The sequence below is a fragment of the Gorilla gorilla genome, chromosome 17, assembly GCF_029281585.2.
Source record: "Gorilla gorilla gorilla isolate KB3781 chromosome 17, NHGRI_mGorGor1-v2.1_pri, whole genome shotgun sequence".
Classification (NCBI taxonomy): Eukaryota; Metazoa; Chordata; class Mammalia; order Primates; family Hominidae; genus Gorilla; species Gorilla gorilla.
The window spans coordinates 40544341-40567413 of NC_073241.2; the positions used below are offsets into that span (position 1 = coordinate 40544341).

Consider the following 23073-nt stretch of genomic DNA (forward strand, 5'->3'; position numbering starts at 1 on the left):
CCTTGGGCTCTTCTTTACAAAGTGGCAATCCTAGTCTGTCAACTGACTCGTGTTCATGGGTTTACACCCTCTCCCCAGCCAGGTCACCCCTGAGCTTAAACATGGCCTCATGAAAACCAGGTCCCCATGATTACCCTAAGGTAACCTACAAAGCTCTAGCCCCAGAAGGCAGGAAGATGACTGCTGGGAGACATATTTTAAGAGTGACAGGTCAGAGGCAGCTCTCGACTTTTTAAAAAAGTGCCATGTTCTCTATTGTTACACTCTATGATTACTGTACTAAGGGCCCATCCTGACTCCTCTGGAATTTTCTGCAAATATGTAGTTCTGGTGTAACTTCAGCAGGGGTAAAAATTCAATGGTACATAACTGACAATTTATCAAATTAAGAAATAGAACATGCAAGTTTTTCTTATAAGAATTTTGTAACGTAAATGGTCATTGTGCTAATTCAGACCTCCACTTCTCTGCTGCTATAAAGTCTCCAACAGAAAAAGCCAGTAATGGTCATAAAACTGATCATGTTTTTTGATTCAGGAAATCCTTTTTTGAACAATAACATACAAAGACGAAAAGTAAACAAAGCTGCCTGTTTGAATATAAACACATATGCAGACAAAGAAACAAATAAATGGGTTAGAGAAACAACAACAAAAAAATTACATCCATGGAGGTAAAGGGAGGATTGTTGCATTAATTGTAACTCAAACCTCTTAACATTTGAGGAATGGTTAAGCAAGCTAGGGTGTCCTTACTGGGTATATTTGATGGTGTACAATAGTATATGTTACTTAGATATTAAATGAAGTGTGTATACTATGTAGATTTATAGAGACGTTTATAGGAAGTAAATAAGGTTCTGTGAAAATAATATGACTCAAAATGTTAAATAGGATAAGCAATATAAATGTGTCACAACGCCCTGGAGTGCAGGCTGATCCCTGGAGACCAGTACTGAGTCATCTGGTCTGCTCAAGGGCCAATTAAGGAAAAATAAAAATGTTTACAAACCTTGTTTTTCGTAATTTATCTTTTTTATGGAACTATAGTGTCTGCAATATCAGTTAAACAGCCTTTTAGTATTTCTCATTTATGTAACAACTCCTTCCTTCCTTCTTTCCTTCCTTCTTTCCTTCTCTTTCTGAAACTTTCTAAATAGCATGTGCTACCTAACCTTATTTGTAACCCACGCCCTTTAAACAAATTTTGAGGAGATGAATCCTGGACATACCAGGGTAGGAAAGGGATTTGAGGGATTTCGAAAAACAGAGGTGAGTGGACCCCACAATTCACCCACAGACTTGAAAAAGGAGACAGTAGCTGGCGGGGGGAGGCTGGAAACTGAAGGAGCCTGTCTGTGGGAAAGGGAGTGTCCCTGAGAACCCCAAGGAAGGTGGCTGCTCGGTGGAGGGGCTATTAGGTAAGCGGATAGAAACTGCACAGCCTCCTTTGCAATTCCAGATGTCTTCATGTGGAAAGTGTGATGACATCTTAGATGGGAGATGGGGAGGGTGGGGGCTCGCCTGCTCATCGTCTCCATCGCCTCAAACGGGAGTGCTCAGAAGTGTTCCAGAACAAGTAGACAGCTCTCACTGAAGACAGGGAAGGCTCTGTTGGGATCTCACAAAGGATTGGTGTCAGGTGATAATGTTTAAATTTTCCAGATTCCTGAGAGCCAGCACTGGGCAGCTTAAGCCATCCTCAGCATCCAACTGGCCTCTTTACTGACACTCCTGCCTAGCAACCTCCACTGTCCCTTGGATCTCTGGCTGAGCTTAAAGTGTTGGGTTAAAAGAAAATAAGCAATAAGATATATATTAACACCTCCCATGGAAGGTAAACGGATTGATTCAGCTGTGACCACCTCCCGAAAGCCGTAAGTAACATGTAATTCAGTCAGTCCTGTTCATTTTCATTGCTTACTTGTAAAACTGAGAAATTAAACTACAATGATGCAGATCAAAGTCACCACAACCCCAGTTTCGTTTCATAGACTGTCTTGGGTTATTTCTTCTGGCGAGTCAGAAGTTTTCCTGCAATTGCTCAGAGTAATACACGGAGTTTAGGATTTCTTTTTCTTAAAAGGAGTCGTGTTTCACTTTTTTGTACCTTAATATTATTTGCTCTCAAACTAAAAATTGGTTTAATTTTAGATGTTGGCAACGATTCTCATATCACAGGGATTTCTATGTTTAGCTGTTTACCCACCCATTCGGCAAATAGCAGACGCTGACTGTGCTAGACACTGGGAGAATGACCAATGGAGAAAGAAGACCCACGTTGACGTCGAGCTATAAAGGAAAGAGACAAACATATAAACAGGAGACTATTGTATGATGTGAAATGTCTGAGGCTTGGTGTAGTTGCTTCGTTTTTGTAGCTCTTCTTATTCAAGAAATGGGTATAAATTCCAGAGATGCCAAACCTTGAATTCAACTGAAATCAACCCCCAAGTAAAGGAGAAGATGATCAGGATGGCTGGAGTTTGAACCTAGTCAACTGGTAGGTGAGTGTGTGTGTTTGTGATGGGGGGAAAATAGATCTGTGTTTTGTTTGAATTCCCAAGACTGCCCTAGATAAGGAAGAACCTAATGCAGACTCTTCCTAATCTGAAGTGCCTCTAAGAATATCTGCGTACAAGTTGAGTATCCGTCATCCAAAATGCTTGGGACCAGGAGCGTTTTTCCGATTTTGGAATATTTGCATTATACTTACCAGTGGAGCACCTCTAATCCAAAAATCCCGAATCCAAAATGCTCCAATGAGCATTTCTTTTGAGCATTGTGTCAGCAGTCAAAAAGTTTTGAATTTTGGAGCATTTTGGATTTCAAATTAGGGATGCTTAACCTGTACTAAGAGTACTGAACTACTGTACTAAGTATTTAATAGTTAACTGAGTTGCCTTAAGGCTCCAATTACATTAGAACTCTTGCAAATTTTATTTCTACTGAGGTTATTATTGTTAAAAAAACAAAATTTCAACAACGTTAAAGATTTAATTGGCTTTTATTACTGATTAATGAATCAGGCAGCATCCCATCCAAAAATTGAGAAAATGTGCTCCAATGAGCTAGGCAAAAGACTTGGCTTTATAGGCAGGAAAGGCTGAAGAAGCAGAAACAGGAAACGAAAGGCAGATTGGCGTTTCAGAGTTACTTCCCTTGCAGGGTTAAAGCATGGGGGACTTCCTCATCAAACCTGCTCAGGTAAACTGGGCCCCTTCTGATTAGCTGCTGTGCATCTCCTATTTTTTTGAAAAGCTGCCCTTTTTAAAGTTCCGTTGGACAGCCTGGCACCTAGCAGGAGTGACTCCATTCTGGTTTGGTCTGGTCCGTTGGGCCTAGTGTAAGAGTTCAGTCCTCCCATAAATTTTATTTAAGATTATTCTTGAACTACTATTCTCCTTGCTATTCATGGGCTTTCCCAATTACCAATATAACAGAGCCTGTTCTGAATCATCCATAATCCAATCCTTCGCATAGCATATATTCTGCACTCTGAAAATACGTGGTGAGTGGGTGGGTGAGAGAGTGAGTTCACCGACCCGACTGATAAATCCCAAGCATGGAGGGTAGAAAGGGCCCTCTGACATCAGACGGAACCAAGTTTACATTGCAGCCTCCTTTATGCCCAGTTTGTGTGAATTTAAGGAAGTTATCTGAGTCTCTTCAACCTGTAGTTCCATCCTCTGTCAAAGATGGATACTGAAAGGCTGTTGCATTATTTTGGGGGAGGGTTACACACATGCTGTGTGTGCGTGTGTGTGTGTGTGTGTGTGTGTGTGTGAATAGCAAGTCCAGAACATCCCAGTTTGCATGGGACTGTCCAGGTTTTAGCCCTGATTGTATAGGACTGTCCAGGTTTTAGCCCTGATTGTCCCGCATTCTGGGAAACTTCAGTCGCAGGTAAACTGCAATTGTTGTCACCTTGTCCCCTTCCCTAAGCCCATAAAACTGTTTTGGGTTGTTACTATCCATTAAAAAGGAAGTGCTGACTTCCAAACATCCTCACTTCCTTCCTCAGTTTTTCTGAATGTAAAAACGGCTCCACATTTAGAAAACAGCGTAACTACTTCATGCATAGCTATGCACATCTAAATTACTTATGATTCTCCATCTTATACTCAGTTCACGTGGGAGGCTTAAATATGCAAATTCTAACTTCAGCTAAGTAACCATTGTTTTACTGAAAGACATACTGGGTCTAAAAAAGGAACAAAAATAGGAAATAAGAAAAGAGGGCTTGGTTTCCCAGTCTCCTGGTGGGGCCGCAGCCCCTTTTGTGGCTCTCTCCTGACTCCCCGCCCTTCCCCTCCTGCACACTTGTGTTCAATGTCATATTCTTCTACTGAACTGAACCTTACCCTAAGAACTAACCCTCAGTAGCTCTGGTAGAGGGCATTTTAAGGACTTTAAGGCAGAACCCTCCCTTGGGTAAAGATTTGTAGGAAGCTGGCCTTCCTCCAGACAGTTCTTCCCCTAGCCCACATGTGGTTCCTGAGTTTCAGGCTATGGAACCTCCCCTGGTTCTAGTGTCAGCAGATGTTCAAAAGTGGGGCATCAAGATTAGCCAGTGGCAGGCCGGGCGCGGTGACTCACACCTGTAATCTCAGCACTTTGGGAGGCAGAGGCGGGTGGATCACCTGAGGTCAGGAGTTCAAGACCAGCCTGTGCAACATGGTGAAACATCATCTCTACTAAAAATACAAAAATTAACCAGGCGTGGTGGCGGGCACCTGTAATCGCAGCTACTCAGGAGGCTGAGGCAGGAGAATCGCTTGAACTCAGGAGGCAGAGGTTGCACAGAGCCAAAATCAAGCCATTGCACTCCAGCTTGGGCGATAGAGTGAGACTCCGTCTCAAAAAAAAAATAAAGATTAGCCGAGGGTTTACTGTGGGTAGCCCAAGGACAGAGGGGCCCTGGCTTCATTTCTCCTAAATGGGGGAGGAAGCGGGGAGAAGGAAATGCAGATTTACTCTCAAAAATCACAGGGAGAAAGACTGACAGGTTCGACCACCAAAAAGTTAACACTTGCTTAATGGAAGAAATATCATAAACACAATTTTTAAAACTACAATCTGGGAAAATATTTGGCATAAATATGACTCGGTTAATAATCAATATAGAAAGAACTAATAGATTATTATTTATCATTATTATTTTTTACAAAACCACCAAGGTCCATTAGGAAAAATGAGCAGATGCAATCAGGGAGTTCACAAGTAGGAAATGCATGTATGAAGAAGGTGTTCAATTTCACAAGTAAGTAAACATACAGATTAAAGCATCAAGAAATAATTTTCGGCTGGGTGCAGTGGTTCACACCTGTAATCCCAGCACTTTGGGAGGCCAAGGTGGGCGGATCACTTGAAGCCAGGGGTTTTGAGACCAGCCTGGCCAACATGGTGAAACCCCATCTCTACTAAAAACACAAAAATTAGCCGGGCGTGGTAGTGCATGCCTGTAATCCCAGCTACTCGGGAGGCTGAGGCAGGAGAGACTGCAGCGAGCTGAGATTGCACCACTGCACTCCAGCCTGAGGAACAGAACAAGACTGCCACCAAAAAAAAAAAAAAGATTTTTTCACTTATCAGCTTATCAAAGTTGTAAAACCTAAAGCTCCGTGCTGGTTAGCGGAACAGAAAGGAGAAGGCCCGGTCAGGCTGCTCAAACAATAATAAACTGCTCTTTTAGAATCACACTGTCTGACTTTATATATGTTCATATCCTTACAGCCATTCTCTGTCACGTGGGTTCCTTCACATATCTTTCCCCCAATGCAATATTTATTTTACTCTCCATGAACAAAATTAGGTTCTGGTGGGTGTGGGAGATAAGGAATCTGAAAGCTCCCTGCTGGTTGCCAAATGTAAATTTGCTTATAGAGGATAAGGAAGGGAAGAAAAGGAAACTTAAGCAGAAGGTTTAAGGATTATCTAGGAGTACTCTTCTCTTTTGACTGTGAACGTCTGGAAGCGAGCATGATGCAAGTAACCACAGCAACACTTACTCAGTGTTAATTACTAGCTAAGTACCAGGTACCCATGGGCCCTGCCAGGTTTCTTATGTCAAAGATGTCACTGTCCCCCTGCCTAAAGGAAGGTGCCATTGTTCTTGAAACTGAGGCAGAGTCCCTGCAAAGGTCTGCCCTGATGGGCCACAGACAGGATTTAAGACCATGCACTTCAGTAAACATGTAAATTACCATCCCATGCGTTCAGTTTTTAGTTTGAGGGCTTACTGGGGATATGCAGGAAAAAAATGTTGAACAGACTGGGAAATAAAATATCAAAGCTTGGCATAGAGAATCAGCTGCAAAGATGAGCAGGTCAGTGCTGGCTGGCATAATCACACAGACACTGGTCCTATTTCTCCCTGTTGACTGGAGGGGATTCAGAAAATACATTTTGGTATTTTCCCTGCAGGGCTGAGGAATTTCTCCCAAAGAGTAAAAATAATAAATATTTGTAGAACATGTGAGATCACGTCTGTGAAACACATTTCCCTCTCAACTAGGTTATTTTTCGTGCCCCACAGTTCTTACCTAAAGAGTAAACAGCAAACCCAACAATTATATATATATATTTTGAGATGGAGTCTCGCTCCGTCATCCAGGCCAGAGTGCAATGACACGATCTTGGCTCACTGCAACCTTCGCCTCCCGGGTTCAAGGGATTCTCCTGCCTCAGCCTCCCAAGTAGCTGGGACTACAGGCATGCGCCACCACGCCCAGCTAATTTTTGTATTTTTTAGTAGAGACAGAGTTTCACCATTTGGGCCAGGATGGTTTCGATCTCTTGACCTCGTGATCTGCCTGCCTCAGCTTCCCAAAGTGCTGTAATTACTGGCATGAGCCACCACACCCAGCCTGTGATGGTTACTTTTATGTATCAGCTTGGCTAGGCCATAGATATTTCATCAAACATTATTCTAAGTGCTTTTGTGAAGATAGCTTACATGAGACTAACATTTAAATCAGTGGACTTGCAGTAAACCAGGGTATTCTGCTAATGTAGGTGGGCCTCATCCAATCAGATGAAAGTCTTTTTTTTTTTTTGAGATGGAGTCTCACTCTGTCACCCAGGCTGGAGTGCAGTGGCGTGATCTCAGCTCACTGCAAGCTCCACCTCCCAGGTTCACGCCATTCTCCTGCCTCAGCCTCCTGAATAGCTGGGACTACAGGTGCCTGCCACCACACCCGGCTATCAGTTGAAGGTCTTAAGAGAAAAAGACTGACCTCCTTAGAGGAAAAGGGAATTCTGCCAGTGGAGGGCCTTCAGACTCAAGCTGCAGCAGCAACTCTCCCAAGAGCTTCCAGCCTGCAGCCTGCCCTGCAGATTTTGGACTTGCCAACCTCCATAATAGCATGAACCAATTCCCTAAAATCAATCAATCAATCAATCAATCAATCTATCTATCTATCTATCCGTCTATCTATCTATTCATCTCCCATTAGTTCATGCTTCTCTAGAGAACCCCAATTAATACAATATTCAGCTAATATTTTTTGCCCTGAATCCCCCACTCAGGATGCACACATACGGGTTCTGACTCTGCTCTCCCAAATATGAATTAGGTACTGCTATGTGCCAGACATGCAGCCAGGAGCTAGAGATGCAAAAGGTCATCGAGGAGTCCTGGCCTCAGGAAGCCTGCAGTCCGAGCTCACCTCTGCACCCTGACCCTTTTAGGAAATAGGCTGTTTCCCAGACTTCTGTTGCTGTGGCCCCGATGTGAGAATTCATGTGTATAAACACGGACTTGATCCCATTAATGTTATGAGGAAAGGGCAGTAATAATTAAAAAATAAAAATAAAAATGTGAGAAGACAGATCCAGGTCCAAAGCAGAAAAGCTGTGGTCCATAAGGTTAACCTAGTGCCCACGAAGTGGCAGAACCAGAAAGAAGGGCCAGGTGGAGAGGCAGAGTTAAGTCAGAGCTGAAGACGGTATTCAGAACAGAATAGCAAGGCCAATGAGTGGGGCTGTGGGCCCGAGGGGAGAAGGCCACACTTTGGGGAGATTTCACTGACCATGCTATCACCTGTCCAGGTCCTTGTCTGGACTGCATTATCTAGCCTAATCCCAGGGCATGATCCAGAGAAAAGAAGTGAAAAAGGCATTACTTCCTTACTATCCAAGAGATTTGAGAAGGAGGGCTGTAGCTCAGACCAGGAATAGAAAACAGGTGTATCTAGAAAATGGAAAAGAAACAATATAAACACCTGGTGTGTTAAACCAGCCCCAGCTGGCCACAATAACAAGATGTGCTTGCACCAGGATGTACCCTAGATGCTCAGAAAATATTTGTTGAGAAAAATGAATGGAATCATACAATATGTGTCTTTTTGTGTCTGGTTTCATTCACTTAACATAATGTTTCCAAGGTTCATCCATGTTCTAGAATATATTCACACTTCACTCCTTCTTATGTGATACTGATTTAAACTCTACTCTTGGTCGGACGAGATGGCTCACACCTGTAATCCTAGCACTTTGGGAGGCCGAGGTGGGTGGATCATCTGAGGTCAGGGGTTCGAAACCAGCCTGACCAACATGGTGAAACCCCGTCTCTACTAAGAATACAAAAATTAGCTGGATGTGGTGGCTGTGTGCCTGTAATGCCAGCTACGTGGGAGGCTGAGGTGGGAGGATCGCTTGAACCCAGGAGGTAGAGGTTGCAGTGAGCCGAGATCATACCACTGCCCTCAAGCCTGGGCTACAGAGGAAAACTCCATCTCAGAAAAAAGAGAAGATTTTAAATTCTATTCTTCTGTTCAAAACTCTTGTACACCTTCCCATTGCCCATCCAAGTAAAGTCTAAACTCTTTAGCATAGCATTCACTATTCTACAGAATCCCACCTACCCACCTTCCTTGCACCAACCCACCCTACCTTTTGGTCTCTGTACCTTTGCTGAAGTCCCAAATCTCTGGACATCTAAATTGGTGATTCTCGAAGCATAGTCTCCAAACCAGGCTCGGCAGAAACGGTTTGGGAACATTTTATCAATATCCTGCTGGGCAGCAAGCCATACTGCTCGCTGAGAAATGGTTACAAGCTCAAATATGCAGGCTTCTCCTTAGACTACTGATTTGGAAACTGGATTCTGTGTGTTCACAAGCCCTCCAGGTAATTCTGATGTACAGTAAAGTTGGAGAAGCATTGGCCTACATCACAGCACTCCTCAATGTCTAGTTTATATGCGGCTTCTTCAAGCCTCCCTGCTTTCTCTTTCCTCTGCCCAGTTCAGAGTATTCCCATTGGACATTTCCATTCCTCCTTGAAAGGATTTCCACATTTTACACTGTGTCATGGTTGTGTCTCCATTATGAGACCTCAGCTGTGTCATTTCTTTCATCTAGACACTGAGAAGGAGGTTGGACAAGATGCCATTGAAGGTTGCCTCCAGCTGAAATCCTGGGGATGAGCTCGTGGAGGGCAGGCCTGGCCCTTCTCCTATCTCCCATTGCACATCACGCCTAAAACATGGCTCCCAAGTTGCCCATGACAAACTGCCACCAATCTGCAGCAAAATGAGAGGGGAGACAAGTAATGTGATAAACTTTTCTTGGCAGGAAATGTATCCAATTATATTATTCTGAGAGTATTACTTTCCTACTTGTGGGTATGAAAATGTCATTTCTAGGCCAGGAGCGGTAGCTTACATCTGTAATCCCAGCGTTTTGGGAGGTTGAGGCAGGTGCCTGTTGTAAACTGTCTCAGAGCCATAGCTCAGAGAAGTTCAGAGAAAAAGAGAAAACACAGCACAAACAGAGAAGGCCCACCACCGGGATTGTCAGGTTTTGAAGGGAAGGCGAGGGTGAAAGAAAGACACAGACAGAGGGAGAGGGCAGCTTAAACAGACACCTGTGGAAGTGGGGACCAGCTTAACACCAGAGCCCACCACTGCTTACAGGCTGGGGGTACTTATAAGTATGGGTGGAAGGGGTCTGGTCAGTATGGCTTGCTGCCCGGCAGGATATTGATAAAACGTTCCCATGATGAGGCGGTTCTGGCCCTTGTTCTGGCAGAATGTGGTGTTCCTTGCCCTTTCTCCCAGCAGAATATGATAGGGGTGTTTCTTTAGTTGGGCCTTTGCCTGTCTGCCTTGTGGTCAGGTGGTTAGGCAGGATGTTTCTTGTGGCCCAAACCCTTGTGAAATGTTTCACTTTGACCAAGGTCTGCAAAATAGCAGGGAGCTTACAGAATGGTGCAGTTTGGACTAACAGGAATAATGAGGACCTGCCACATGCACACGCAGGGCATTTTGAAAGCACGCAAACCTCCTACCTTCCAGCCTTGCGACGTAACTCACACACGCGCCAACTAGAACTAAGGAGACAACTGTTGAGTGCTTTTTGAGAATTAACAGATAAAGTGTCTATGGAAATCCCTGAAATTTGCTTTAATCCTAATGCCTGGGCCCATTCCAGCAGAGATCAGCATGTTGGACCCCACCAGAGATTAAGCAAAAGGAAAGACAGGCTTAGCAGGAAGGGCGGGACAGTTGTCATCCTCCCAGCCGCCGTCGGGGCCAGCCACAGACTGTGTGTGGTGTTTCTGTTTAATTATTTGATACACTGAGTGTACCATTCCAAAGTGAGTCCAATTTTTCCTATTTATTCCTTTTTCTATATTTACAGAGTCATAAGTTAAAGAATCTTATAGCAGATGCTTTCATGAAGACTCTGCCCAGTTCAGAAAAACTCTTTCCTCCGAAGAATGCTCCTTCTGAAAAAAAATGGGGGAGGGTGGGGCAGGAGACCTGGCAGATACTGCTTTACTACCACCCCAACTGCTTGGCCACAGGTAGGCATGGGTAAGTGTCTGATCCAAGGCACACCAGGGAAATTCTCTTGCAGGAATTTGGACCTGAGGTCCTGAGGGTCCACTTGGCTTCTATGTGCAACTGGAACTAAGGTGATGTAGACTCAGGTGCTGTGGGGTGGGTCTCAGGCATGAGGTGAGAGAGGGCCTGGAGCCAATGTGCAGAGAGAGACACAGATGTGTGACCCTGTGGGAGCAAGAGTCTGAGGACACGGCTGTCATTGGTGCCTCTCACGAAGACAGCCACATCCCCTCACTGAGGATCTCTGAGCCACCCATGAAATGCCTAACAGGTCCCCTTCACTGAGCATGTCACTGCAATGCCGTGGAGACACCACAGGGCCCCACAGGTAACCTAGCACCATGCTAGTCCTGGCACCTTGTGGCTGACCAAGAAATATGTAACACATCACCAGTCACCAGACTAAGAAGAATCTTTGAAAGACTGGTATGTTCCATCTGGAGAGGATTAAGCATAACAGCAACCTTCAAATAGTGCAAGCATACTCATCAAAGAATAGAAAGATCAGCTCCTGGATTACTTCTTTTCGTATTCATACCTGACCTTACTTGGGGAGCAAAATTGAAGTGCCTCTAAATTCTGAGAAGCTCCACATGGCAGAGTAACTAACAAAGTGTGGACGCAGCAGAGCAACCCATCCCAACTCATGTAAAGGAGTGGCTCACTCTCTCTCTCTCTCTCTTTTTTTGAGACAGTCTCACTTTATCGCCCAGGCTGGAGTGCAGTGGCACAATCTCAGCTCACTGCAACCTCCACCATTCAGGTTCAAGCAATTCTCCTGTCTCAGCCTCCCGAGTAGCTGGGATTATAGGTGCCCACCACCACACCCCACTAATTTTTTTATATTTTTAGTAAAGACAGGGTTTCACCATGTTGGCCAGGCTGATTTTGAACTCCTGACCTCAAGTGATCCTCCCGCCTCAGCCTCCCAAAGTTCTGTGATTACAGGTGTGAACCACCATGCCCGGCCGACTCACTCTTGACAGAGATGTCCAGGTGAAAGAGCTTCTGGGGAAAGGAGTTAGCTGTCCTCCTCCTCTAGGGGCCGACTTGCCACCTGTCAGGACGTCAGCCACATGACCTCCATAGGAGGAACTGCTCCCCAGAACCTGTGTGGCGACTCAGCAGCCTGCCACCCCTTTCCTGTCCAGCCTGACCCACGAGTGAGCTAGAGACCTGCTGGGCAATGTGCTGACTACATAGTTAACAGCAATGGATCTTATGCTTAAACACTGCTTGGAATAGATCTTAAATAGTCTCACCCCAAAAAAACAATAGGCATATAAAGTGAAGGATATGTTAGCTTGATTTCACCATTCCACAATGTATACATATATCAAAACATCATGTTGTACACCATAACTATATAGTTTTTATTTGTCAATAAAGGAAGGAAAGAAGGAAGGGAAGAAGGACAAGGTGTGTGTTCACAGCGCTGAATGCTGCCAATTTTTTAAAAACTTAACTCTGAGAATAATAGATTGCCTTTTTGTGGTAAAAATGACATTTTTAATGACATAAGTATGAAAACAGAATGATAGATGGGTTTTTTAAATTTTTATGTCAGTCATTACTAGACAAAATGGATTAGCAACTTGATGTCAGCCCCTTCATTTTTTGTTTTATTTTGTTCTGTGTGTGTGTATACATACATATCTTTTTAACTTATATTAGTGTGTAAAATCCAAGAGTCTGCAACTACTGAACTATATGACTTTAAGCCCCTTTCCAACTCTGGATTCTGGACTGTAGGACTGAACTTATTTCCAACAAACTTTACAGTCTGTCTTAAAACTTTATGTGAACAAGCAGGGAAAAGCAATATGGTCTCTCTCTAGAGGCTCTCTGGACTCACTCTAATGTTCTAGCCAGGCGGCTGCTGCCAGAAAGGAGATTGGTGATATTGGCAGTATTATACCAGAAGTCACCTTGGAGTTTTGCCCCAACTTTTTATTTTGAAATTTTTCAAAGCTACAGAGGAATGGAAGAAATAGAACAAATCATTCAGATACCCTTCACTTACATTCACCAATTGATCACATTTGCCACCTTTGCTTTCTCTTTCTCTCTGTATAGATATAGATATATGGCTAAACCACACATACATTTTTAGTTGAACCTTTTACAAATAAATTAGAGTTCTCATCACATTTCACCCATAAATACTTCAGCATGTATGTCCCATAAACATAAACATTCTTGTATAAAACTATAATAACATTATCACTCCCAAGATATTTCACATTGATATTAATACATTAATTAATGTCATCCAATAGACACTCTATAGTCACATTTCTCCATCTGTCTTAATAACAGTCTTTAAAACCTGGAACCAACCCAAATGTCCAACAATGATAGACTGGATTAAGAAAATGTGGCACGTATACACCATGGAATACTATGCAGCCATAAAAATGATGAGTTCATGTCCTTTGTAGGGACATGGATGAAGCTGGAAACCATCATTCTCAGTAAACTATCGCAAGGACAAAAAACCAAACATCGAATGTTCTCACTCATAGGTGGGAATTGAAAAATGAGAACACATGGACACAGGAAGGGGAACATCACACTCTGGGGACTGTTGCGGGGTGGGGGGAGGGGGAAGGGATAGCATTAGGAGATATACCTAATGTAAATGACGAGTTAATGGGTGCAGCACACCAACATGGCACATGTATACATATGTAACTAACCTGCACATTGTGCACATGTGCCCCAGAACTTAAAGTATAGTAATAAAAAAATTAAAATTTAAAAAAAAGAAAAAAATAAATAAAATAAATAAAATAATAATAGTCTTTAAAATTTTTTTTATTGTTATGGTTGAGCCAAGATCCAATCAAGGATCTAGCATTTATCATGTCTCTTTGAATCTCATTTTATTTATTTGTTTGTTTGTTTGTTTATTTGAGACAGAGTCTCGCTCTGTTGCGCCCAGACTGGAGTGCACTGAGCTGCCCAGTGGCACGATCTCGGCTCACTGCAACCTCCGCCTCCCAGGCTCAAGCAATTCTCCTGCCTCAGTCTCCCAAGTAGCTGGGATTACAGGAGCCTGCCACCACACCCGGCTAATTTTTTGTATTTTTAGTAGAGATGGGGTTTCACCATATTGGCCAGGCTGGTCTTGAACTCCTGACCTCAGGCGATCCATCTGCTCAACCTCCCAAAGTGCTGGGATTACAGGCCTGAGCCAATGCATCCAGCCTGAATCTCTTTTAATCTTGAAGAATTTCATGGCTTGTATTATCTTCCAAGATTTTTAACATGTTTAAAGAGCTACTTGTCTTATAGAGTGTCACACAATCTGTATTTGACTGCTTGTTTCCTCCTAATAAGATTCAGGTTAACATTTTGGCAAGAATACTGCAAAGGTAATATTACCTCTGTGCAAAGGGAGCACAGAGGTAAATTTATCCCATTGTTGGTGAAGCTGACTGGGTTAAGGTATGTCTGCTAGATTTCTCATTGTAAAGGTACCTTTTCCCTTGGTATTTAATATGTATCTGACATAGTAAAGGTTTCAGGGCCGGGTGCGATGGCTCACACCTGTAATCCCAGCACTTCGGGTGGCTGAGGTAGGCGGATCTCCTGAGGTCAGGAGTTCAAGACCAGCCTGGCCAACATAGTGAAACCCTGTCTCTACAAAAACACAAAAATTAGCCAGACATGATGGTGGGTGCCTGTAATCCCAGCTACTTGGGAGGCTGAGGTGGGAGAATCGCTTGAATCCAGGAGGCAGAGATTGCAATGAGCCAAGATCTCACCATTGCACTCCAGCCTGGGTGACAGATTGAGATTCTGTCTCAATAATAAAAAAAAAAAGGTTTCAGATCACCTTTTACTTTACCGGTCAGTTATAGCTGTCAGCTATTTCTCTAAGGACCTATGATTCCTTTTAATGGGAAATGGTATTTAGACATCAAGATTTTTGTGCTAGGTATTTCAATGATATTGGAGAGGGTATATAGGCCCTTTCAATGGATAAGATTAAAACAACAATTATGAGCCCACACTAATACAACCACAGCTCTTCTTTCTCACTATGACCTACTGGTATTTCCCTCTCCCCTCAGGGAGAACCCTGGCTCCCTACAACATGTAACTTATCTATCCCTCGATATACAGAAAATAATTTCAGTATCACTCAACCAATGCCACTTCCAACAATGAAACTACCAAGTAAATTCAAAATTTCTCCACAGTCTTTTTTTTCTTTCTATCTACCAAGGCTGTACAATCAGAGCACGGGGTTCAGAGGCTAATTTAGTTATTTATTATTTCTGTGTCGTGATGTAATCATTTGATGTACAGTTAGATTTATTTGTTTCTGTTTATATTCAGTTTTAGGTGTCTTTGTTTTGCTTTGTTCCTTTACATATTATTGATTTCTTATAGAAGTCTGGGATTTTGGCTTTTCTGGAAGACTGGGGTCATGGCCAGAATGAACATACAAATAAATAATGAAACAAATCAGCAAGCATATGTGCTCCAGATGTCTCTGCATAAATTGTGGTTATTAATACTTCACAGGACTGTTGGTGCAAATCAGATCATATGTGAGGTAATTCAGTAGGGAAACCAAGCCTGAAGGGAGAGGTTAACCTGAAATGTCAGTGAGGCAGCAATGAAACCAGGATTGAAAGTCACATTTGTCCTAGATCCAAAGCTTGTGACTTTAAATACCATGATATATGCGAGAAATAACCAAAGTTATTCATCCAGCCTGGGCAACATGGTGAAACTCTATCTCTACAAAAAAAAAAAAAAAAAAAAAAAAAAAACCCCACAAAATTAGCAGGGCATGGTGGCATGGGCCTGTGGTCCCAGCTGAGGCTGAGGTGGGAGGATCACCTGATCCCAGGGAGGCCAAGGCTGCAGTGAGCTATGATTGTGCCACCACACTCCAGCCTGGTCAACAGAATGAGACCTTGTCTTGAAAAATAAAAATAGAGGCCGGGTGCGGTGGCTCACACCTGTAATCTCAGCACTTTGGGAGGCTGAGGCGGGTGGATTGCCTGAGCTCAGGAGTTCACGACCAGCCTGGGCAACACAATGAAACCTCGTCTCTACTAAAATACAAAAAATTAGCCTGGCGTGGTGGCATGTGCCTGTAGTTTCAGCTACTTGGGAGGCTGAGCTACTGGGAGGAGAATTGCTTGAACCCAGGAGGCAGAGGTTGCAGTGAGCCAAGATTGCACCATTGGACACCAGCCTGGGCAACAGAGCAAGACTCCGTCTCAAAAAAAAAAAGAAAGAAAAAAAAATTAATGTTAAAAAGACCTGGCACAGTAGCTCACACCTGTAATCCCAGCATTTTGGGAAGCCGAGGCGGGTGGATCACCTGAGATCTGGAGTTTGAGACCAGCCTGGCCAACATGGTGAAACCCCATCTCTACTAAAAATGCAAAAAATTAGCCAGGCATGGTGGCAGACACCTGTAATCCCAGCTACTGGGGAGGCTGAGGCAGGAGAATCACTTGAACCCAGGAGGCAGAGGTTGCAGTGAGTTGAGATTGCACCACTGCACTCCAGCCTGGGTGGCAGAATGAGACCTTGTCTCAAAAAAAAAAAAATTAATGTTTAAAGAGAAACTTTAGACAAATTAAATCGAATAGTATTTAAAAGAGCAAAGAATGATTCATGGATCAGGCAGCCCCCAGAACTCTCAGAGCAACTCCAGGGCTGTCACATGACTGGATAACACATATAGACAGAAAAAACAAGATGACATACAGAAAATGGAAGGGAGGTACAGAAATAGCCAGATTGGTCACAGCTTGGAGTTTGCTTTATTTGAACACAGTTTGAGCAGTTGGCTGCCTGCGATTGGCAGAAACTTGGCCAATTGTTACCAAAATAGGTTAGAGTCTTGTTTACTCACAGGTCACTATGTATGGAGAAACCTTCAGGCCTAACTTAAAATAAATAAGGAGGCAGCTTTAGGCTAAACTTAATTTAATATTAATAAGAATAACAATTTCAGGGATTCATCAATGATAGACTGGATAAAGAAAATGTGGTGTATATATGCCAGGAATACTATGCAGCCATAAAAAGGAATGAGATCATGTCCTTTGCAGGGACATGGATCAAGCTGGAAGCCATCATCCTTGGCAGACTAACACAGGAGTAGAAAACCAAACACCGCATGTTCTCACTTATAAGTGGGAGCTGAACAATGAGAACACATAGACTTGAGGAGGGGAACAGCGCACACCGGGGCCTGTTGGGGGAGGGCCAAGGGGAGGGAGAGCATCGGGACAAATAGCTAATGCATTTGGGGCTTAAAACCTAGGTGACGGGTTGATAGGTGCAGCAAACCACCATGGCACATGTATACCTATGTAACAAACCTGCACGTTCTGCACATGTATCCCGGAACTTGAAGTTAAATTTTTTAAAAAATGAGTTTCAGGGATTTCAATGAGTCAGAAGAAAAACCATTCACTATGCATTTATAAATAATAGATAAACATATGCATGTATGTAGTCATGCACCGCATAACAACATTTTAGTCCACAATGGGCTGCATAAATGACGGTGTTCCCAAAATTATAATACTATATTTTTACTGCATTTTTCCTATGTTGAGATATGCTTAGATGCACAAATACTTACCATTGTGTTACAACTGCCCACAGTATTCAGGACAGTAATCTGCTGCAGGTTTGTACTTTAGGAGCAGTAGGCTATACCACATAGTACTATCTAGGTTTGCCTAAGTACATCCTATGATGTTCGCACAATGATAAAATCGCCTAAGGACACATTTCCCAGATCATATTCCCATTGGTAAGCAATGCATGACTGTATATTTTTTCTCTTATGCATAAGAAAAACTGAACAGGCTGACTTGGATTTATCTGCATAAAGGCAAGGGCATGACTGAACACACTGAGTCGATGACTCAGTGGGACTGAACCTCCCGGTTAGCCTCTCAGCGATGCATCTGTTGAGAAAGAGTGCACACCGAGGAGAGAAAGAATTGATATATCCAAGTCAATCCAGGAGAGCTCAGTGTCGCTTCCATTTCCCCATTTCTTAGAGGTGGGCAGGTCTGTGATGACCATACCCACATCCCGCATGAGCGATGGCGCATGCGCGTGAAAGCTGCTTTAGGGAGCATGGTCGGGGCTGTGAAAACTCAAGAGGAGACAGCATTCATACTGGAGAGTTTTACGCCTCGGGAACCCAGGTCTGGCCCTTTTCTTGGTAACTGTTTGAGCAGAACAGAAGTGCCAACACCTGGTTACGGATCCGAGCGACAGAGGAAATAGAGTGTCTAAGTCCAAGGTTGCAGCTGTTCCCCAGGACCAGATCACCTCTGCCTTGCCTCAGCACGTGCCGATAAACTCCCCCTCGGAGCTTAGGCTTGTTGAGGTTGAGCTTTTCCCTTGCAAACAAAGCCCCTGACGCGCCTGTGCATCATTTTTAACCCTCACAATAACCCCGTGGGGAAGCTAGTAATATCTTGCTGTTGGGAGATGAGAAACCAAATTTCAGATACCTCAAGGAACTCATTCAAGGACAAATATTTTGCAAATGGCAGGTGGGATTTGAATCAAGGTCCTCCCATGATGTATCACATCTCATTAGAATATGCCATTGAAGACACTATATATTCAACAACTCTGTGAACAAAAATTTATACCTAGAAAAATGTAGATTGTAATGTGTATTATCCTCGTGTCTCAGTTATGAAAGGGACAAGGAGAATGTTTGTTGAACATCCACTACATGTCAACTGCTTTTGAATCTGTGAGGTCATTATCCCCTCCAGCAAGCCAGTGAAGCATCCACTTGTCGTATTTGTTTTTATTATTAGCATTATTTTGAGACTTGGTCTCACTCTATCACCCAGACTGGACTGTAGTGGCGCAATCTCTGCTCACTGCAGCCTCCACCTCCTGGGCTCAAGTGATCCTCCCACCTCAGCCTCCCGAGTAGCTGGGACTACAGGCACGCACCACCACACCCAGCTAATTTTTGTAATTTTTTGTAGAGACGGAGTTTTGCCATGTTACCCAGTCTGGCATCCACATGTTTTAGTTGAGGACTAAGAAGTTCAGAGGGTGCAATTAGTAATTACCTTTGGTCACACAGAAACAGGACTAGCATACAATTTCTTCTGACTAAAATTCTGGTGGTGTTTTTTGTTGTTGTTGTTCTTAGTTTGTTTGTTTTGTTTGAGACAGAGTTTCGCTCTTGTAGCCCAGGCTGGAGTGCAATGGCACAATCTCGGCTCACTGCAACCTCCGCCTCCCGGGTTTAAGCAATTCTCCTGCCTCAGCCTCCGGAGTAGCTGGGATTACAGGCGCCCACCACCACACCCGGCTGATTTTTGTATTTTTAGTAGAGATGGGGTTTCACCACGTTTGCCAGGCTGGTCTCGAACTCCTTACTTCTGCTTGCCTTGGCCTCCCTAAGTGCTGGGGTTACAGACGCGAGCCACCGTGCCCAGCCTCTGGTGTTCTTTTTACTACACTAAATTCCTTCTTCCTAGTGTAGGATTATATTGTTTGACCCCAATTCCATAATTCAAGGAACTAATATTCACCCAGTGGCTTCTAACCAGGGAGTGAAGAGAGAGCTGATGAGACACTCACCAGCCGCTATGAACAACTCTTCTCCTTCACCCTTATTTCCGTGGTGGAAACTATCACAGCACTTCTAAGCAATCGCCTAAAGTTCTGCTAAGAGCTATTCATGAGTTTCTTTAATATTCATCAGCAACAATGTATTTACAAAAACCAGAATAAGGGTTCAAGCTAATAAATCATTTTATTTGCATGTTATAACTAAGTGTCTTGGATACAAAAGTTTACATTGACAAGAACTAATTGTAGGGCTCTGTATTGTGGCTGACACCAGTAACCCCAGCACTTTGGGAGGCCGCGACAGGAGAATCATGTGAGCCCAGGAAATTGAGACCAGCCTGGACAACATAGGGAGATTCTGTCACTACAAAAAAAAAAAAAAAAAAAAAAAAAAAAAAAAAAAAAAAAAAAAAACCTAGCCAGGCACAGTGACAGGTGCCTGTGATCCAAACTACTCAGGAGGCTGAGGTGGGAGCATCGATTGAGCCTGGGAGGTCAGGGCTACAGTGAGCCGTGATTGTGCCACTGCACTGCAGCCTGGGCAAGAGTGAGAACTGTCTCTAAAAAAAGAACTGATAATAGAACACAGTTTGAAGGCCCAGATGTTTTTTTCTCATCTTGGATATATTGGGTTAAGTAAAATACATTATTAAGATGAGTTTAACCTGCTTAATTTTACTTTTTCAAATGTGGCTATTAGATAATTTAAAGTAACGTATGACTCACATTGTATTCTTATTGGATAGCACTTTTCTAGCACATAACTTTTTTTTTTTTTTTTTTTTTTTTTTGAGACAGAGTCTTGTTCTGTCACCCAGGCTGGAGTGCAGTGGCATGATCTTGGCTCATTGCAACCTCTGCCCCCCGGGTTCAAGTGATTCTTCAGCTTCAGCCTCATGAGTAGCTGCGGTTCCAGATACGCACCACCATGCCTGGCTAATTTTTGTATTTTTAGTAGAGACAGGGTTTCACTATATTCGTCAGGCTGGTCTTGAACTCCTGACCTCAGGTGATCTGCCTGCCTTAGCCTCCTAAAGTGCTAGGATTACAGGCGTGAGCCACCAAGCCCGGCCTAGCACATAACTTTCAAAACCTAGAAAATATTACATCATTAACTTCCCCCAAGCAATTAGAATTGATTTTTTAAAAATAATAACTGTGCCATGTAATAGGAACCAACTGGTGAGCTAGATTAGGCCAGAAAAAAATGGTAGCTGAGAGGAGACAGTTATCGAGCAGCTTCAATGATATCTCCTAACGTCAAGGAGATGAAACATCTGGGTGTCAGGAAGGGGCTTGCTTCAGAAGTGCAAAGTCCTCCTCCTTTTTCTCTTCTGTTCTTTCTGTCTACAGGCTGGCCTTCTCTGCCTCTCCTGTCTCCACTGCAGGACCTGACCAGGACACCACTCCTGAGATTTACCTACCACAGTTGTAGTCACATGCAAACGAAGAGGCTGGATCTGGGCATCTCCTGCAGTGCATGTGGACTGTGCAGAGAGAAGTAGTCCCCTGGAGTGGGACACTTAGAGCAGAGGGCACCCAGAACCAGGAACCATGAGAGAGGAGTCTCAAAATAGGACACAAAGGGAGTGCTTCACCACGTCACAGTGCACATTGCAGCTAAGCCTCCGGCTCTGCTGGGGTCAGGCCAACATGGAAAGAACCCAGGGACACCCACTCTTCCTGGGCACAGCTGAGAAGAGATTAGGAGCCAGAGAAAGGCCTCCAGGAAACCCAGGGCAGACCAGTAAGAATCCAGAAGCCCAGTCCAAACCGAGGCAGAAAGAGGACTGACGTGTCTAACACCTGGCCTTCGCTACCTCCGAAGAGAGACAGACCAAGAACAAATGAACCAAGAAGGTGAAATGGTTAAATGTGGCGCCTAAGCCTTTCTTTTCCAGGAACTGACATAACTTCTGTCTGTCTGCCTACACGGAGTTGTGGTTAGGAACACATTTCTGGGGGATTGGTTTGGTTTCAATGTTTTCCAGCATCTGGTAAAAGCAGAATTATGAAAGTTAAGTATTCAAAGATTGTTGTTTGGGTTTTGAAACAGAAACATTTTGAAATACTGATATGTTTTGCTTTCATAGTATTATTTTACTTAAAGAGATATGCTTGAAGTAAAACCAAATTCTCAGCTACTAACATAAACACTTTAGTCTTCCTTGTTGCCCAAAAGCCAGTTTGAGATTCGGCAATTTTAGGAGAGAAGGAGGGAGAGACAGAGGAAGGACACATCACAGATAAAAAGGAAGTTTGAGACAGTTGTGCCTGTTCTTATTGAATGTTTTAGGTGATTCCTATATCCCTTTTCTTCCTTCAGCTGGGGCGATCTTTCCAGAAAATGCGGCCCACCAGGAGAGGTTAGAATTTATCCAGAGCAGCTATTTGCACTTGGTTTTTGACATCTTGAAGTAATGTGTTTGTCTCAGTGCTTTTCTTATTTATACATAAATAATCTTACTATCTATGCTTTATGCTTTCTTACTAGCAGGTAGATCTAATGTGGTTCCATTTACTGGATTCTGAGAGAAACATAGACATTGAAATGGGGACTCTAGACTCCTTCCTCTGGCCAAAATGCAGTAACAGGGGCCAGATTTGTGTTCTTGCCTGAAACAGTAACAACAACAAAAGATGAGACTTAAAAAAAAAAGTTTCAAAACATGGATTTAGGCAACGAAGGACAATGAGTGATCCCTAAGCTACTGCCCCATCTCGTGGCCTTGAGACAGTTTCCAGGCTGTGGTGCAGAGTGGAGAACAGAGGCAAAGCCTGGTAGATCCCTGACTTGAGGAGACAGAGGTGAGAGTCAGGAGATCAAGGCAGCTAGAGTTCATGGGAATCAGCACCAGAGAAGAGAGAGCTCCATAAAGAGAGGACTTGGGAGATCTGCAGAGGATCCTTGAATATTCATCAGAGGACCTACTGACCAGCACATTCATGCGCAGGCGTCATCAGAGACAAGGGAGAGAGCCACTTGAAAGGATTGGAGGTTTACAGTGCTCACTCAGAGCAAGGAATCGTGCTTATTCCCACCAGCCAGACCAGAAAACCTCATAGTTCATTGACATCAGTAGTGTTAAACTAAGTTAAGCCTAAAGCTACCTCCTTACATATTTTAAGTTCAGGCTAAATGTTTTTCCATACACAGAGAACTGTAGCCTAACTGGACATGTGACCAGATTGTAAGGCACTCCTGTAACAAGTAGTCAAGCCTCAGCCAATTATAGCAGCCGAATTTTGGCCACTCAAAGGCAGCCAACTGTTGAAACCATGTTTAACTAAGTGCCAAACTGTCGCCAGCCAGCTGTTTCTGTGCTTCACCTCTATTTTCTGTAAGTCACTGCCCTTTTACTGTCCATAAATGTTATCCGGCCACATGGTGGCCCTGGAGTTGCGCTGCTGGTTCTGGGGGATGCCCAATTCATGAATCATTCTTTGCTCAATTAAACTCTGCTCAATTTAATTTGCCTAAAGTTTTCCTTTTAACGGGATGGTACATAGTAAAAGGGAATAATTAGACTAAATGCTAATCAGTCCTGCCGAACTAATTCAAAAAGAAAGACCTGAAAATATCGAATTGTTTACAAGTGACATAATTGTGTTCTAGAA

General features: G+C 43.5%; 1 long non-coding RNA gene across 1 annotated transcript; it reads left to right on the forward strand.

The window, feature by feature from the left end:
* Window positions 1-1674: 1674 nt before the first annotated feature.
* LOC129528368 (uncharacterized) lies at window positions 1675-22927 on the forward strand. The gene is made up of 3 exons (XR_010131305.1): window positions 1675-1876; window positions 2154-2502; window positions 20809-22927. It is a non-coding gene; the product is annotated as an uncharacterized lncRNA (long non-coding RNA).
* The last annotated feature ends 146 nt before the right edge of the window (window positions 22928-23073 follow it).